Below are 17,950 nucleotides of genomic sequence, written 5' to 3' on the forward strand. Positions count from 1 at the left end.
GAAAGGACTGGGTTATAAAAACTGTATTTACTGAGTTTCAGGTTAACATGGGGCACCTAAAGAAAAGAATGATCACAGGCTTGCCTGTCTTTTAGCTGCAGGTAAGAGGACAGTGAAAAGAGGGAACTATTCATGCTTTTAGCTCGAGTATCATTGAATTTAATGAGAGATGAGTGCTAAAACCTCATGTAGCACTTTGAAGACACAGGGGTCACTTTATCTCCTATTCTGTTGAAATGACTGATAAACCAGCCAGGAACTATATATAGTTTTTGAAACAAGTAAATATGTCAGCAATACAATAACACTGTATGTTTGGCCAAAGAAATAAAAATATTAAGGGAAATTATTGATGCAAAAATAGGGCAAGTTGTAACTGACTACATGACAGCTGAATTGAGCTACTATGGGACAATTTTGAAGATATCCTTGTCAATTTGCAAGATGACAGTAAATTTAACAAGATTCAGAGTTGGCCTTTAATTCTTTTTATTTAATGTGCTCGTTTAAAAATATGGCCTTAGCAAGAACTTGTGTGAAGTACCCTTTGATATTCACTCTGGACATGAGCCAGCAGTGTGTGCTCACAGCCCAGAAAAGCCAACTTTATCCTGGGCTTCACCCAAAGCAGCATGGCCAGCCATCAGGTCAAGGGGGTGACTCTGCCCCTCTGCTCTTCTTTCATGGCACTCCACCTGGAATGCTGCACCCAGCTCTGGAGTCCTGGGTAGGGGACATGGACCTATGGAAGCAATCCAGAGGGGAGCAATGATCAAAGGGATGGAATACCTCTCCTATGAGGACAGGCTGAGAGAGGTAGGGTTTGTTCAGCCTGAGGGAGAGAAGGTTCCAGGGAGACCTTAGTGCAGCCTTTCAGTACAAACATGGGTCTTCTAATAAAGGTGGGGACAAGACTTTCAGTAGGGCCTGTTGAGGTGGGCAAGGGGTGGTAGTTTAAAACTAAAAGAGGGTAAACTCAGAGTAGAAATGAGGAAGATGAGAGTGATTCATCTTTTGTGATGAGCAATGAAACACTGTAACATGTTGCCCAAAGAGGTGACAGATCCTCCATCCCTGGGCACATTCAGGGTCAGGCTGGAGGCAGCTCTGAGCAACCCAACCTAGCTGAAAATGTCCAGGTCCCAGCCAACCCAAACTCTTCTATGATTCCACTCACAGCACACAAGTAATTACAAAGCTGCAGCAGGGGAGAACTCCGTCCTTGGCAAAAACATAACAGTGGTGAGCAACAAACAATAGCAGAACAAAATATTATCACAAAAATCGGAGCTTCCTGGTTATCAAAGACTACTCTTGCCTTCTTACCTTCCATCTCCAGTGCTTCAGACGGCTGTTTAACCAGCTTGGCTCTGCCTGGAAGCATTCCCAGAGGCCAAGAGACTCAAGATACTCAGTACTTTCCTGTGTAAACAAGGACAGTGTCAGCTGCTTTATTTGGGCTGGTTTTGCCTGGAGGAAGAACCTAAGGCAAGAAAACTGAATGAATAGATTCTAAATACAGATTTGCTTCCAAAATTATCTTCAGACCACGCTGGTAAAGTGAATGAGGAATGGAAAGGTTGTTGAACACTTTTAGCTGATAGAAATTTTTTTGTCATTTTCTCCAATGAGCATTACTGTACTTGCTTTTTTCACCTAGAACAGCCTCCCAGACTTCAACTCCTGGTTTGTTGGCACATTTCAATATTCTTCACACAAAATCAGAGATTTTTATGGCCATCACTCCCTGAGGCTTTCTTAGAACTTGCCTCCCTAGATGAGTTCTTTAGCAAAAGTGGAAATGTCACTGCAGCCATGACGGCTCAGGGGAGGATTTCTAGAGAGTAATTTTTCTTTAGACAAACTGGTAGAGCTGGAAAAATAGGGCATTTTTGGTGCACCACAGTTGTTCTGCTCTGAAGAAAGCACATTTGGCCATTTGTGTGTATTGAGCTTGACAATTTTTACACAATGCTTCTTTGAGTCTTGGCATTGAGTACTACCCTGGTTATGCAGAAGTAGCCATCAGTGTCTTAGTCCTCCATTAGTGTGCATGTGAGCCTGCTCTTTACCATAAAAAAGGTGGTGAGGGATTCACATTTATTGTGCCTGAGTGACTTGAATGACATTTTCTCAGTTTGGAAGCATCTCCACTTGCAGACTCAGCTTGGGATCTGAAAGTCAAGCTGTGCATTTTCTGGCTCATACAGCTTTGCCATTAAAGCTTCATTACATCAAATTCTACTCACAATTAAATCTTTGCAGATAAATTTTCCTCTGAGTTTGCAAAGTAATAGTTGAGGAGGCAGCATTTTGGTCCTGGAAATGAAAAACATTTAACAACTCTTTGGGTGACAAATGAGCCGGAATGGAAACCAGCTTTTTTCTCATACCTTTGTCAACACTAAGTGAAAGAAAAAAATGTAAAAATTCATTTTAGTACGAAATACATTGGATAAATATACAGGCAAGGAATAGACAATTGAGTGAAAGGATGCAACTTTTTGACAGTCACTTTTCAGAATAAAGATGCATTTTAAGAAAGACAGAGGTGTGTTGGACTAAAGAATTTTCTTTTATATATGAAGGTGATTCAAACTGTCTTGGGACTTCATTTGCTTAACTGACAGGCAGAAAATAGGATTCTGGCTAGTACTGCAGCTCCTCTAGCTTCATATGGGAGTTGAAATTGAAACTAATAATGAACTGTAATGTTAATCACTCCTTTATTAGAGCAGAGACTGAGGATCAAGGGGCCTTAGTTCTTTCTTTGAGTCTTTCATTGAAGTCTTAGCTGATGTGAAAAATAGTAACTGAAATATCAGTTTGATGGTAGCATTTGCAAAATGGCACTGCTTGGTCCTGTCCCACAGTGTCAGGGCCAGGCTAACAGCCCAGCACATCCACCAAAACAGGCATATACACCCATACACAAACAGGGCACCTCTGTACATAATTTCTCACATAAGCACATTGCCAAGATATAAGGCTACCTACAGAAAGAGCAAAACACCATTTCAAAGCACCTGGTGTCTGAGAAAAATACTCAGTGCTCCATGGCAGTCCCAATATTTTTTTCTTATGGCAGCATCTCTTTCCTCAATAAATATTTTCCAGATCTAGTGGGATATCCTGGACAAACTGCCACAGAGCCTAATGTGCCCACTATGCAGGACACATCTCCCACATTATGAAAAAGATTAGAAATGGAAGGACTTTGTTGTCCTGGAATCCCATATCACCAGGGACAGTGGTGAGCACTAACAGATGAGGGAAAATTTCTTTTTTCATCGCTGTTGTTCCCTGAAGCTGCAGCAGCAGATGCTGCATATTGTGACTGCTTTCAGAACAAAGCTTTCAGCCAGGCTTCAGTCCTAGCACTATTCATCCCTCTCAAAACTCTTCCCAAGCACTGACAGCTAAGTTGGATGTCCTGTGCCTCTGCACAAGTAGCAGTCGGTCTGTCTGGTGTGGCTCCTAGGAAGCTGAGTGTGGTCGTGTCACCCACTGCAAATGGCTCATGTATTTTTTGAGACTTGTGCAGTGGTTAGGCTGACTCACCTGATAGTAAGATTTATGAAGAAAAGAAAGAAAAAAACATTTCAGAGAAACAATTCTTTGTGCACTCAGCACTTACAAGCAATCCTTTTACTCATTCAGTTCTACAGACTGGATGCTAAAATGCTTTCCAGGAATGATGTGAACTGAAGCTTCAGATGATGCTCATGTTTTGATCCTGTTTCTCTTGCAGTCACGTCAACCACCTGCCTTCCTTGAGTCTCTATTGACTCAGCTGGACTCTTTGTTTTAGTAAAGTTGAGGATTTCAATGAAAGCCAGATGTGCTGTCTGATCCAAATTTTCCTGGGTAAATAAATGTTCACTTTGTTCCGTCCACTTAGTTATAATACACCAAACCATCTCTAATGGAAATGCTTTCACAGGCCATTTAGTAAAAATAAGGTCCCACTTCTAGAGAGACAGTGATCCTCTGTGCTAATGCAGGAAATGGTGGCAAGAATCACTCTGCCCTGGTCAGTGTTCGTGTGTGTTGTAGTGAGGTCTTCTTAGAGGAGAAAAGAGCTTAGCAGAGATCGTGAAAACCAGGGAAAAGCCTTAAGTGGACTCTGCAGTGTAATGTAGTGTAAACATGAGGAATGTGGGAGAAGATTGTGCATGGAGATGTTGGAGAGAGAACATGTAGCAGTGTGGATCAATCATCCCCCGTAGGACAGTGGGGCCATATCAGCAAGCAATAGCAATAGGAATATTTGAGACAAAATGTGCTGAAGAGCAGCATTTTCCTGCTTTCTCAGTAGTCCACCTTTTCCCCCGCCCTCAGGCAGGGAAGCCAGATGTCCCTGAAAAACAGTTCATTAAATTGATGTAACAAAAGACAATTAATTCTCAGTGGCAACATTTGGTACTGCCATGGGTTGTGTTCACGTCACAGACACCCTGCCCCATGGCAGTGGGGGGATTGCTGAGATCTCATAAACAACCAGTCAGGTGAAGCAGCAAATGCAGAGTCCCCTGTACACAGCTCACAAAACCACCCTAGCCTTTTACTCCTTCAGCTCTGGTAGTCACCTCTAGCAAAAAGGTGACAATGTGCTGCTTCTGGTTGGGATGCAGGAATCAGGAATCTAGCAAAACAGTGCTGTGGTAACTGAGAGCTGTCTCTCTAGTCTTTGATTAATAGACAATGTTTGGGATGCTTTCATTCAGCACTTAAATTATTTGTACATGAATAAATAATGCTCATTATTTTAGAGGGAATGTGACAGTCCTTTGTTCAGGGAAGAAATAAGTATTCCAGCTCCTCTCTGCTAAAGAGAGACTGTGACTTTTGTGGCCATCCATAAGATCAGTGCTCTTTAGCATGAGGAAGAGCTGATCGTGGCATTTTTTTTTAGCAGACCTGTGAAAATATTTTTATTCCCTTAGACTTCCGACATAAACAGATACTGCTTAACCATGTTTATAACACTTCATATTAAGCAGAACTGAGAATCTTAGAAGATGACAGCAGGCTCTTCCAGGCATTAAATTAAAATTACTTTATTTAAAAAAATAAAGATGTATGCCTTTCACTATGTTCCAACTGTAGATGGCTGTAGTCCATTTGCTCTTGCTGGCAGCTTTTAATTTTCAATATATAAAAAGATATTAAGAAGTTTTGCAAGCAAATGCAGACCATTTCCAAGAGTGCCCAGAAGAGCTCCAACAGCAGGGAATTGGCTGAGCTCTGTGAGTGGTGGGCAGCAGGTTCACCTTTGAAAGCAGGGCACTGCTGGCTGTGTGTGCCCTGTGTCTTGGTTGTAGAGAGGCGAAGGCTGCCTGGGCAGCTTTGCTGTGCTCTGAGCTCACAGGAGCTGGTGATGGAGCTACCTCTTGTGAGGCATCATTTTTTATCCCACAGCTCTCATTCACTTATGACATGAGTCAGGAAGAAAAGTTGGAGCTGCAAACCACTCTCCATGGAGGCAAAATACTCCCAGCCAGCTTCAGTGGGAAGGGGCTGGTTGAACCTAAAGATACTCAGATGATTTCTTGTACTCTTTTGAGTAACTCTTCTCATCAGTCCCTTCCCAAATTTTTGTTTCAAAGCCCCAGATGAACCTGATATGTACCAGAGGCTGTGCTGGTTGGGATGTGTTTTATCTGAGGAATGAAGAGTGGCATGGTGGTTACCTTGTCATACATGACTGTGAGTGACAGGCAACACTCAAACTGCCTGTGAGGTGTTGTAAAAGAATTTTACAGAAAAAACATTTTGGCAAAAACATGGAGGGAGAGCAAGGGAAAAATAATCCATAATGTATGTGATCTCTCAGAGAATAAGTTTTAGAGGCCCTTAGAAGAGTTAGAAATGGAGAACAAAGCAGAAGACAGCTTTATATAGTCATAGCCATCCTTGGAGGGAGCTCTTACCCTCTAACCCCTAATTTCATCTTTGTCTCTTGCCTCCAGTGAGACACAGTAAAGCTCAGGGACCAGCAGGGAGAGAGGGCACAGGCTCTGTGCCCTGCAAACCCTCTCCTACAACCTCTCCTCGTGGGCAATCTGAGCATCCATTCTCCTCCCCTGTCCTCACTCAGAGCACCTCCATTAAAACAGGCATTTGCAAAATGCTGCCTGCTGAAAGCATGAGAATTGATCTCTGCACGATATGCCTTAAGGCCAGTAAAAATTAGTTTTTCCATTCTGCAAAGAAGGAAATGAAATGAAAATGGTTCAGTCACTTGCTCAAGATTGAAGAGGGAGCCTTTACTGGAGCTTGGAAGGAACAATGGAAATAATGCAGTTCATTTCTAAGGATGGATCCTTTCTGAAAGAGCTACACATCTCATGAGACCCTCCCTTCTGCTCAGAGAAGGACAATCACAGCTTTAGTCAAAGAGGCAGAAATGTTTGGTGACATTTCTCTAAGGCATGAGGTCTCAAACCTTTTCAGGCTCTCTGAAAAATATCTGGACTTGACTTAAAAACAAGGGGAGCTCTACTTCTCACACAACACAAAATCCAGCCCAGACATCCCCAGAGAGGCCATGAATTAAATGTGGTCAGGGGAAACTATGAAAGGTTTTCAATCTAAGGCTTTTCTTCTACCAGATCCCAAAATGCTGGTTTAAGGTTGATAAATTGAAGATTAGAACACATATAGAGTTTTCAACAAATTATTCAGTCATGGTGCATTGAAGGATTTTTAAAATGAGAATTAAATGCATTTTTAGAAAATATGTAATGTCTTTGAGCCACTCTGGAGCTGGAACAAAACATGTTTTCTTTATTTAAAATGTAATTTTTATGGATGCATGAGACTTGGAGCCAGAGAAAACATTTTTAACTGCTGAGGTTTTACAGCCACTCTAGGGTTAGGAAAGAAAGCTGAAAAAATATTCTGCCTGGCAGATTTTTTAACGCTTCATTTGAAAGTAAAATAAAAATATTGTAACTTTTCCACCTGTACCATAGTTCATCCAAGTGAAGGAGACACCTTTCACTCCCTCCCTCTCTCCTGCGATGAGCCCAAATTCAAGATAACTTGTCTTGTGTGGAAAGAAGATGCTGGCTCTGGGCTGAGAGCAAAGGCACTGGGGCCATAACAATGATGAGTCTCGGTTCAACTGCAAGCCTCAGTTTCTTGGGCATAAAATGCAGTGAAAAATGTTCCTTTTATTTGATTCATTTAGGTGTGTTGGGAAGTAATTTGAGCTGTCACCACGTCTTTATGTAATGCTTTTTGCAGAGAAACCTTCAGAGATACCTGCCTTTTGACATAATTCAAGGCAGTTGATGCCAGTCTGAAAATCTACTTCTGAAGATTAAAATGTGTTCATTTGCCTAATCAAGTAAGTTAAAAGGCGTAATATCATGAGCTGTTAAAAACAAACAGTTTCCCACTCTAAATGTTGCTCCTGGAAGAGGACCTAAGGAAAGCAAACAGGATCTCCAGAGCTTCAGCATGTTAGGAAAGCCCAGGGCCTCCTACATGCATTGCAAAGGGAAAGACACGTGCCAGACTCGTCTATAGCTTAGTGTCTGGTGAGTCAGAGCTAGAAGAAGCCTTCTCGCTACATTTCCAGGCACATTTTTTACATGTTGAAGTTCTTGCACATGGAACCTGAAGATCCATTGGCAAGAGCAGATCCTACAGATGAACATAGCCTATATGAAAAGTCAGAGGAGCAGACATGGTTTTTGTTTATGTGCAGAAAGAGATTAATGTCTTTGGGTGAATAATTTTGTGCTGTTCTCCCTTGCTCATGTGAGGACTTGTGCTGAAGTACTTTAATTTCACACATGATAAATCAGAAGTTGGGCATCTTCTCCTGCACTTTGCCCAATTACTTTCAAGTTACAGGTTGGTGGAGATTTTATTTGTGCATAGAGCTTTTACATACATTTCTTCTGAAATGTGCAGGTTCTTGAAGTGGGTGTGTTTGTCTGTAGCACATGGCCAGAGGCCATTCTCACAGTGTGATTGTGTAGCCCACAGAAGCAAAGAATAGCTCTGAAATGGAGAAGGAAAGGCCATGTTATTCACTCCCTTTGCGGGAAGATCAATGTTATCAAATTAACACCTCATCTGACTCTCTCTGAAAATAAAAATAAAATAGCTGTGTGTAAGGATATTAATTTTTTTTCTCTTTCAACTGTGGAATTGACTTCTGAGAGGTAGTACAGTCCACCACACCTCAGGATCTGAAGTCCATAGCAAGACATCAGGTAATCCTTTCACCTCTCCGTGTTTCCGTCTCACACTTTCCACACTGTGGACAGTCTTATCCTAGGTCATATGTAGATTACTCTTACAATCAGTAATGAACACTGTAATTTTGTCTTCAGTTTTTACTTTGGGATTATAGAATGTGTGCTGAATTCAGCACACATAATACAGTCTTTTGTAAAGGAGTTTTCATGGTGTTATGAGGGACCAGAGAATTTTGGGGTGCGCTGGGCTTTGGGAGACAGCAAAAATTTCCAGACAGCTGCTCATTGGGAGCCCTCAGAGCGCTCATGATTGAGGGTCCAGGTAGACCAAGAAAAGAAATGAAGCAGCTACACATATGGTTTGGGGAAGATGGGTAATTTGAGGCAAAAGAGAGGGAGGTGAAGGTGAGGTCCAGATGGATAACAGTCTTTAAACAAAAGAATGGGATAGAGGAAGGCAGGCCACTGGAAAGTTTTACTGAGAAACTGAAGATGACCAGAGGAACCAAAGGTGTATACTTTTCTGGGAAGAATTTTCAGAGAATGGTGAGAAGAGGATGAGCTTCCTTGTGGAAGCACCATGGAAAATGTAAGACCCATGGATTTCACTTACAACGTGACTGAAGGTCTGCTTCAAAAGGTGGACCTAGAGGAACTGACAGCCTGCATCATGGAAAGGCTGTTGGACATCCTTAGGGAAAATAAAATTAAAATAAAGGGAAAAATAGGGAGAAAAGTAGTGAGACAGAAAAGCAGCAGCAGTGAAGGGACATGCCAGTTTACTTTTGGAGTTACATATGAATGCTGTCTCCTTTGCAGTAAGTGCCAGAACTGCTCAGCTTTTCTTCATGGTTCTCACACCTATTCTGCTCATGAGACAACACTTTAATATCACCAGATGTAACCCAGATGGTACATATTAATTTATATATGGATGCTGGAAAATACTTATATACTTTGCATTTGAAGTCTTTTAAGTATGATTTTTATATTCATTTGAAAATTGTTCATTTTTATTTGAGCCATAAGGCAGCTAAAATACAGCTCCCAGGTGAATGAAAATTTATCTATTCCACCCTGAATGATTCCAGGTTTGTGTGAGACTACTTTAAAAGGTGTGTGATCATTTCAGAAATGATTCTCACTGGCTCAACAACAATGCATTACTGTCAAATGCCCATTATTATGCTGAATGGAAATGTTGGAGAGATAAATTTAGAACATCTTTCATCTCTTTTTCAATATTAACAACTGTTCCATATACTTGCCAGCAAAGACCCAATTGTGTGACAAAGTAGAATACCTTAATTTAAACATTTAATTATTTTTCTGAGTCAAACTTGATTTAATAAGTAATGATAACTGGAGTCAGACATGATCTTTAGATAATCAAGCAATGGAGCTCACTTATGTGAGAGAACATGAAGTGGTGGTGGCATTTATCATAAAAATCTATGCAACATCAGCACCAATATTTCCCCGGTGTTTGGAATCACCAAGAAAAGGTGATGAAAAAAGAGGAAAATACACAAGTACAGGTAGAATATCAAAACATCATGAAAGAACAAACTATGCTTCTTTATTGGTAGCTCCCAGTTCCTTCCAGCCTTCCACTCCATTTCTTATTCTCTTTCTATCCCAAAGTGAACACCATTTCTGCAATTGTATTTTCTAAGCTCAAAACCGGACTCCTAAGTGCTGTGTTTCTGCCACAGATGGACCTTTGGCTCCACAGAGCACCAAGGAAAAAGCAAGCACTTAAAAATATCAATAAATAAATATGTTTTTAAAGCACTAACCCACAGAGTAGTCTGCTATTATTTCTGTTGTATTAAAGTGGTCATGCAGAAATGAACATAAACCCAAAACATGAACTTTGTGCCCTTAAGAAAAACTGGAAAAAGAATCTTCAGACCATTTTTTATAATCATTGCCACAAATATGCATTATTCCACTAGACTAGTGAAAACCCTTTCCTGCAAAGAGAATGAGGCTGGTGCAAGGGTGGAAGGGAGGCTTCAGTGTGAGTATCTGAAATGCTCCTGTATTGGTTTTGCATGGTCTTGTTTTTGATAGTGGGGGGCCACAGAGGTGGCTTTTTTGAGAAGCTGCTGGAAGGTTCCACCATGTCCAGCAGAACCAGTCCCTGACGGTTCAGAAGATGGACATGCTGCTGGCCAGAACTGGGCCAATGAGAGAGGCTGGTAGTGACTCTGGGATGGCACATTTAAGAAGAAAATCAAAACAAAGTCACACAGTATTTCATCTACTCAGAGAAGACGAGGAGGTGAGAACATGTGAAGGGAAGAAATGGAGGAACCAAAGTCAGTGGAGGAGGAGGGGAGGAGCTGCTCCAGGCGCTGGAGCTGAGATTCCTCTGCAGGCCGTGGTGAGGACCAAGGTGAAGCAGCTGTGCTCCTGTAGCCCATGGAGATCAATGAGGGATGCAGAGATCCACCCACAGCCCATGGGGATCCATGGGGGATGCACAGATCCACCCACAGTCCCTGGGGATCCATGAGGGATGAAGAGATCCACCCACAGCCCGTGGGGATCCATGGGGGATGCACAGATACACCCACAGTCCATGGGGATCCATGGGGGATGCAGAGATCCAACCACAGCCCCTGGGGATCCATGGGGGATGCAGAGATCCACCCACAGCCCGTGGGGATCCAGGGGGGATGCAGAGATCCACCCACAGCCTGTGGAGATCCGGGGGGATGCAGAGATCCACCCACAGCCCCTGGGGATCCATGGGGGATGCACAGATCCACCCACAGCCCGTGGGGATCCATGGGGGATGCAGAGATCCACCCACAGCCCCTGGGGATCCATGAGGGATGAAGAGATCCACCCACAGACCCTGGGGATCCATGGGGGATGCACAGATCCACCCACAGCCCGTGGGGATCCAGGGGAGATGCAGAGATCCACCCACAGCCCATGGGGATCCATGGGGGATGCACAGATCCACCCACAGCCCGTGGGGAGGTGCCCATGCTGGAGCTGGTGGATCCCTGGAGGAGGCTGTGATCCAGTGGGTGATCTGGTGGAGAGAGCAGGCCCCTGCTCCAGGCTGGAGCAGCCTGTTCATGGAGGACAGCACCCCATGGAAAGAGACCCACACACCACAGCAGTTTTGGGAGGGCTGTGTGCCTGTGGGAGGGACTCACAGTGCAGCAGGTGTGGTTTGGCTGCTGCTCATGGGAGTGCACCCACACTGGAGAAGTTCACAGAGAACTGTCTCCTGTGGGAGGGACCCCACGGCCTCACAGGGGATGGATTCCTCTCCCAGAGCAGTGGAAGAAAACCTTGGGTGATGAACTGACCCAAACCCCCACACCCTGTCTCCCTGCAGTGTCAGTGGGAAGGAGGGAAGGGCTGGGGGGGAAGAAGTTGTTTCAAGGATTTATTTTACTTCTCATTATCCTCCTCTGATTCTGGTAGTAATAAATTCACTTTGCAACCTTAGGTGGAGCCTGATTTTCCCTTGAAGTGTGTCTCCTGGTCCTTATCTCACCCATGGTGCGTTTGTTAATTTTTTTCTCTCCTCTACCAGGAGAAGATGAGGGAAAAAATCTTTTTTTTCTCTCCCAGCTGTGGCAGGGGATGGTGAGCAAGCCACTCTCATGGGTGTCTGGTGCTGGGCCAGTGTCAAACCACGACAGCTCCCCATGGGTTGCTCATCTTGCCTGGTCCCAGCTGCTTCTCAAAGTTCCTCAAACCTCAGACCTAATCCTTTCCTTCCCTTCAGCTCATTCAAAGTGTCTTCACTCCTACAGCTCCTCTCCCTTAAGCATTCTGTGCTTACCAAAGGCAGTTGGTTCTCCTTTCACATCTACTAGGTGCAAATTTCCACTCTTACTTGATGCAAATCCAGACAAAATGAAAATTATTCAAAAAACATTAAGCTGTGCAAGTGGATAGCATGATTACACTAAAATAAGCAATGGAACGACAAACAATTCTTGCTACTTCAGGATGGAGAGCACCACTAGTTCTAGATTTTGGGTAGAAATTTCTGCTACAGGCATACTGTTCTTCCATTACCCGGTGCAAAGATATTATGCACCTTGAGCAATTTGCTGTTTGGTGCTGTCAGAGAACAGCCACTGGATTAGATGAATTGTTGGTCTGATGAGATAGGACAATCCGTCTCATGGGCCCTATAAGTAATCTCCTAATGAAAATATATTTAGCTACTTCTTGTAAGTCACTGGTACTTCCAGTTGTTATTTTCTGAGTTCTTTCTGGTTTGTGGCATTTGGTATTTACAACATTCTTTTGGTAATGCCAAACTCCAGCGGAGTATTTTAGGTATATTCGTAAGGTACAGCCATATCTAGACAAAGTACCAAGGGACCTCCCAGCAGCAGACAATTAATGACTACTAGGAGGACTGTAAGGCATCCTGCAGTAGCAATGGCACACATTTTCCAGCAGTTACTGCCCAGTGCTTTGGAAACAATCTCTCTCCTGTTATGCTGCTGCCTGTTAAATATCTTGGCATTTATCTCACAGCAGAGACCATTCGCCTGTGCCAGGGCTCTGTTCCATTGACAATGCCTCTTAATTGCCTTGTTGTTTAAATAAACAAGACAAGATAATTAAGCGATAATGACAAAGAAACAGGATGTTAGTGATAATGGGTGGTAGATCCCTCTTCCACCCTAACTTCACTATCTAGAGCAACCCAAACTCTCTGTCGGTATTAAATCTCATCTTCTGAGTTTTGAAAGTGCCCTTTTATCCTTGCTGTTTAAATAACTCATAAAGAGTTAAATATAAAAGTGATAGAGCATGAAGGAAGAATTCAAGACTAGGAAAACCAGAGAATCAGGTGATGTAAAGGTTTTAGAAAAGTAGAGTGTACCTGTAGCCCAAAGAAAAGCAGTTCTGCATGGGGAATAACCAGCAGAAGGAGCTGCCTGTTTGCTGTTCCAGCGTTCCTGGCAGTCCAGGAGGGGCTGGCCCGAGTTGCTCTATTTCTGCTCCTGACCAAAGCTCTTCAGCCATGCAGTTTCCCTTAGGGTTGGGCAGCAGGAATGCTTCCCTGTTGATAACAGCTACCTGGGCTGCTGTTGCACACACTCTCGCAGTGTCTCTGCTCACCTTGCTATTCTCCCATACTGGGGGTAATCAAAAAGGCTGACTTTGAGCAACCCTTTAGGCAAAGATTACCCAAAGTAGGATTTTCAGCTATTTGGCTCTAGGAACAAAGCAATTTTCATGTGTATTCATACACTTGGGACATTAATGAAGTAGATTGGTGGTCCTTTCCATTTATTACCTTATTTCCTCAATTGGGGATAATAGATGAAGATACAAATCCCAAAAGATTTGATCTGGAGAAGCCTGGAAGTATTTTTTGTGTCTGAGATTATTTTTTCTGACAGTTTACTAAGAAAGCAGGAGGACTAGAGACTGATGAAGTCATTGCTTTTCTGAGATTTTTGGTTTATTTTGGTACTTATTGGTGTGTACAGTTGACAGAGACCAGTTCTGCATAGGATGGTGCCATTGTACATTTCAAGGTATCAGAACAATCTGTTCGGGCAGAAACACGCAGCTGAGCAAAGAGTGGTAGTGAAAGGAAAGAGAAGTTCCTTTGAACTTCTTTGAAGTTCCTGCTCTCTCTCCTGGCTTCCAGCTTGGCTGTACACTTTGCTTCAAAGACTAAAGTAGTATCATACCAGATTTGCTTCCAATTTTCTCAGTTCAAACATCTCTCCTGCTGGGTATTGATATTGATCTGACAAGCTCTGGGAGAGGTTTTCAAGGCATTCTTAAAGCACTTGTGTTAGCCTAAAACTGTTGAGGCTATTTGAATGTAAAAAAACACCGTGTGGACCAAGGGCCTGTTTTTATGTTTGTCCTAGAACAGATTACATCTTACCAAGAAAGTTTTTATACTGGGGCTAAAAAGTGAATTTTTGAGACAGAGGTGCAATGTTTGCTCCACAGTCATGTGTGCCTGTGCCACGAGCCAGGAGCTGTGATGGACTTGAAGGACTGGCTGTGTGGTCTTGTCTGTTACTCAGAAATTGACAACAAGAACAGAAATGTAGAGCAATCTTCTTGCATGTTGGTTTCTTCAGCTATTGATTAATGCTTTAATGTCAGTTGAAGGAGGGATTTATTTTGGAAATGAAGGAAATATGAGAAAGATTGCCCCTGCAAAATGCCAATCGACACTTTCCAGCCTGCTCCTGGCAACTGTCAGGGGTTGGTGTCGGGCTGGCCTGGAGCAGGTTGAAGAATGAGTGTTAGCTTCAAAACAGTTTACCTGGGACTGAAGTATTTTCATGATGCCACAGAGATATTAGGAGATTCCATAGGTATTTTGGTCCTTGACTTTGATTGTTTTGTTGGTCGTTATCTTCAGGGTTACAGGTCAGATATTTGGGTTCATGAATAGGTAGCTTTCATAAGGGCTGGGCTTGTGTTAGAGAGGCAAATTATATTGCAACTCAGAAAAAAAAATGAACTGTGTAATATTTCCATACAGCAGGCTAGGAAGCTGGTTTATTGACATTGAGGAATTAGACCAAATCAGTACCATAGTCTGATGGCAGAACCAAACCTAAAACCTGCAGCCTTAAGATCCTAAGGACACATGCTGCATATTTAGCTTTCCCTTTAAAGGATAATGATTCAGATGCCTTTCCAGACACTTTGATCAGACAAAATGAGGATACATGGTACATGTATCACTTATATATAAAAAACACATTTGTGTTTGTGTGAGCTGGAAACAAAAGGCAAAGAGTTTGTAAAAAAGGGTGTTACAGCACCCTGCCATGCTGCCCACACTAGCATTTGAAGACGGCCCTGAGAGACAAATGACTGCTTCTGTGTTTTTTTTAGCAATAAGAATTATATTTTTGTCATTTCATATTCATATATTTGATTCTGACTAGCATTTTGAACTTATTTACTGGCAAAGATAGGGGTTCATTTATTCATGGGAATGGGAACTTTCTATGTCCTTATCCCCCAAGAAATCTTCTGAATTAATAGAGTCTCTGGGTTTTAAAAGAAATGTGGAGCATTTCATGAGCTAAATATGCCACTATTAGAAAGAAACAAAGAAAAGACAAATAAAATGGAAGGTTATTTGCATCTGATTTACATTATCCTGTGAGCATTGATTTCATTTTTATTTCATTCCTCTTAATACTATTCAGATTGCAGACTACAATCTTGCTGCAAATTTACAGCTGAGTTTCATTGTTCATTTAATCATCTCAGGTGTTACTGAAATAGGGAACACTGGTGCTTGAAAGATTTCCCCTGAGGTTCATGGGAGCTGCCTGTATCCTGAGGCTGGAGGAGGGGGTCTGCAGATATATTCTGGCAGTTGCTGCTCTGAATTTTGATGATTGTCTGTTGAAAAATTGCATGGGCCATCCTGTGTCAAGACAATCATTGCTGTCTCCTCCTTTTAGCCAGCAATTTGTCTTCAAGCTTACTACTTTGGTTATGCCTTTTTCTCCTCCATCCCTAACCCCTTGCTTCAGCTTAAATATTTGCAATAACTCACATTTCCCTCTCCCTCATTCCTCCTGCAGGCAGGAACTGTGTCAACACTGTGCAGATGTGTTTTAACTCAGCAGAATATTTTGGTGAGTTTGATGGTGAGTTATGAAATCTTTGTGGTTAGCTCACAACACAAGAGGATTCTTTGATAAACACAAGTAACTGGAGTTTACCATGAAGGTATCTTTGTCAGGGAATGTTTTTCTTTCTGTTTCCTGCAGCTTTGCTTTCTCTGGTTCAGAGAGTCAAAAAGTTAACAGCCTTGGGCAATGGGCAGTACTATCCATGATTTGAAATTCTCTTTTAGCTAATATTTTATATTGTTTGGTTAAAATCTACTGTGTCTGCAAGCAACCCCTCCTATAAAATTATTTACCATCGAATATCTGCTGAAAGCAAACAAAGAGCATAATCAGGTTCCAAACAATTATGTTTAAAAATTTAAACAACTAAGAGTTAAAAATATTTTGAAATCTTTGTTTAGCTGTTGTCTGTTTCTATTGACATAGGCTTACAAGAATCTTATGGCTTGGATCTCTGATGTTACCTTTTGAATTTTTCAAATTAAGTTTTGTTCCTGATTTTTAGAGAGGTGAAATTGTGATGGCATCATAATGAACAAACGAATGAATACAAAAAAATGTAAAAATTTCCCCTTGGGCAACAAATTTGCTCATATTAATGCTGGAAGAGAGGGTTAAGTGCTATGTGACAGAAACTGTATTAGCTGCTGCAAAAGGAGCTACTCATTTTGATCAACAGCAGAACGTTTGCCTTCGAATCTCTAGTCCCAGTTGGAGCAGCAACCTTTCCCCTATAATTAATTTTTGTGTGCTGTAGTCCATTAGAGAAGAGAGTGACAGCCTCTGGACACAGATTACTGTCTTAGGTATGGCCCAAAGGAACATTATGGTCTTAATTAAAGGTGGTTCAATATGTCAGCCGTTGCAATAGTTTGAGCATTTTTAATACTGTGTCAGTATCTAACCACCTTAAAAGAATTCTGGTAGCAAGCAAACTAAGTAATTTAAAGGCAGCTCATGTTCTCTGTAAGTTTTGCAGGACTGCTATTGGGAATACTTGATAATTTATGAAGGCTTACACCACCAAATTAATTACATTTTCCTGATGCCACATGTCTTTTTCATACAAGCTAGCTCTGAATTATAAGCAACAATATTGTCCTTGTTCATTCCTTCAGTACAGGAGACAGCTTACTAATTACACCAGTAGAATTCAGTTGCTGTATTTTAGAAGTGTCATTTATTAAACACTGCTGCATTTAAGGTGGTATATGCTTCTCTGCTATTGACCCTGATTTCTGCTCTGTGTGTTACTGCAGCTCAGTCCTGAGTCTCTGTTAAGGGTTTCATTTGGGAGCATTTTTTGTAGCTTAGAAAAATAAGTTCTAAGGAAATGACAAATGCAGAGAATTGCTCTGATGTGCAGGAGGTACATTGCCATGCACACTACTGTTTTGTGTGGGAATAAGGTTATACTTCTAGCCACTGTTCTGACAAACAAAATAACCTTGGTGTCCTTACAATAGGCAACTCGGTATCAGTGGGTTTCTTCTGAGGTCCTGCAGTCTTGAGTTGTGCTTGGGTTTTGCATAGCAGATACTTCTTGGAAAACCTGACAAACTCTCCTGTTTGTCAAAAAATGAATATTTTCAATTTTTATCTAAATTAAAATAAAATCAGTTTGAATAGATAGTATATGAATATAGCTAACCCCTGAACTTCAATCAGCAAGGAGGGAAATAAATGGGCCTTCTATTTTCTTTAATAAAATTTTAGAATGTTGAAACTTTCTTTTGTGCCTCTTCCATTTTTTTTTTCTGATTTGCATCAAGATGATAGAAGAGCATCTAGGGCTGCTTTTGGATTAATTGCAAGTTGGTAATTTGTACAATGAAACTATTTTTTTCCATGATTTGCTATTACTTGAAATAATAATTAGATTGGAGATGAAATTCCAAAAGGAGAATTTTTTTACAGGAAATCTCACTTTTCTGCAGTTCCTTTAAATACTAAAGTTTTATCTGTGAAAGAAGAATGCTATTGTGAAGTTTCATCAGACTCTAAGTGGGATTGGGGTGAAAAGACTCTCTTTTGTCTCAATTATTGGAAAATGCATCTGAGAAAAACCCAAAAGGTACTGCAAAAGCATGTATAGATGTGCCCTATTTG

The sequence above is a fragment of the Melozone crissalis genome, unplaced genomic scaffold (genome assembly GCF_028551555.1).
Source record: "Melozone crissalis strain CALT ecotype California unplaced genomic scaffold, PUWL_Pcris_2 ptg000002l_1, whole genome shotgun sequence".
Classification (NCBI taxonomy): Eukaryota; Metazoa; Chordata; class Aves; order Passeriformes; family Passerellidae; genus Melozone; species Melozone crissalis.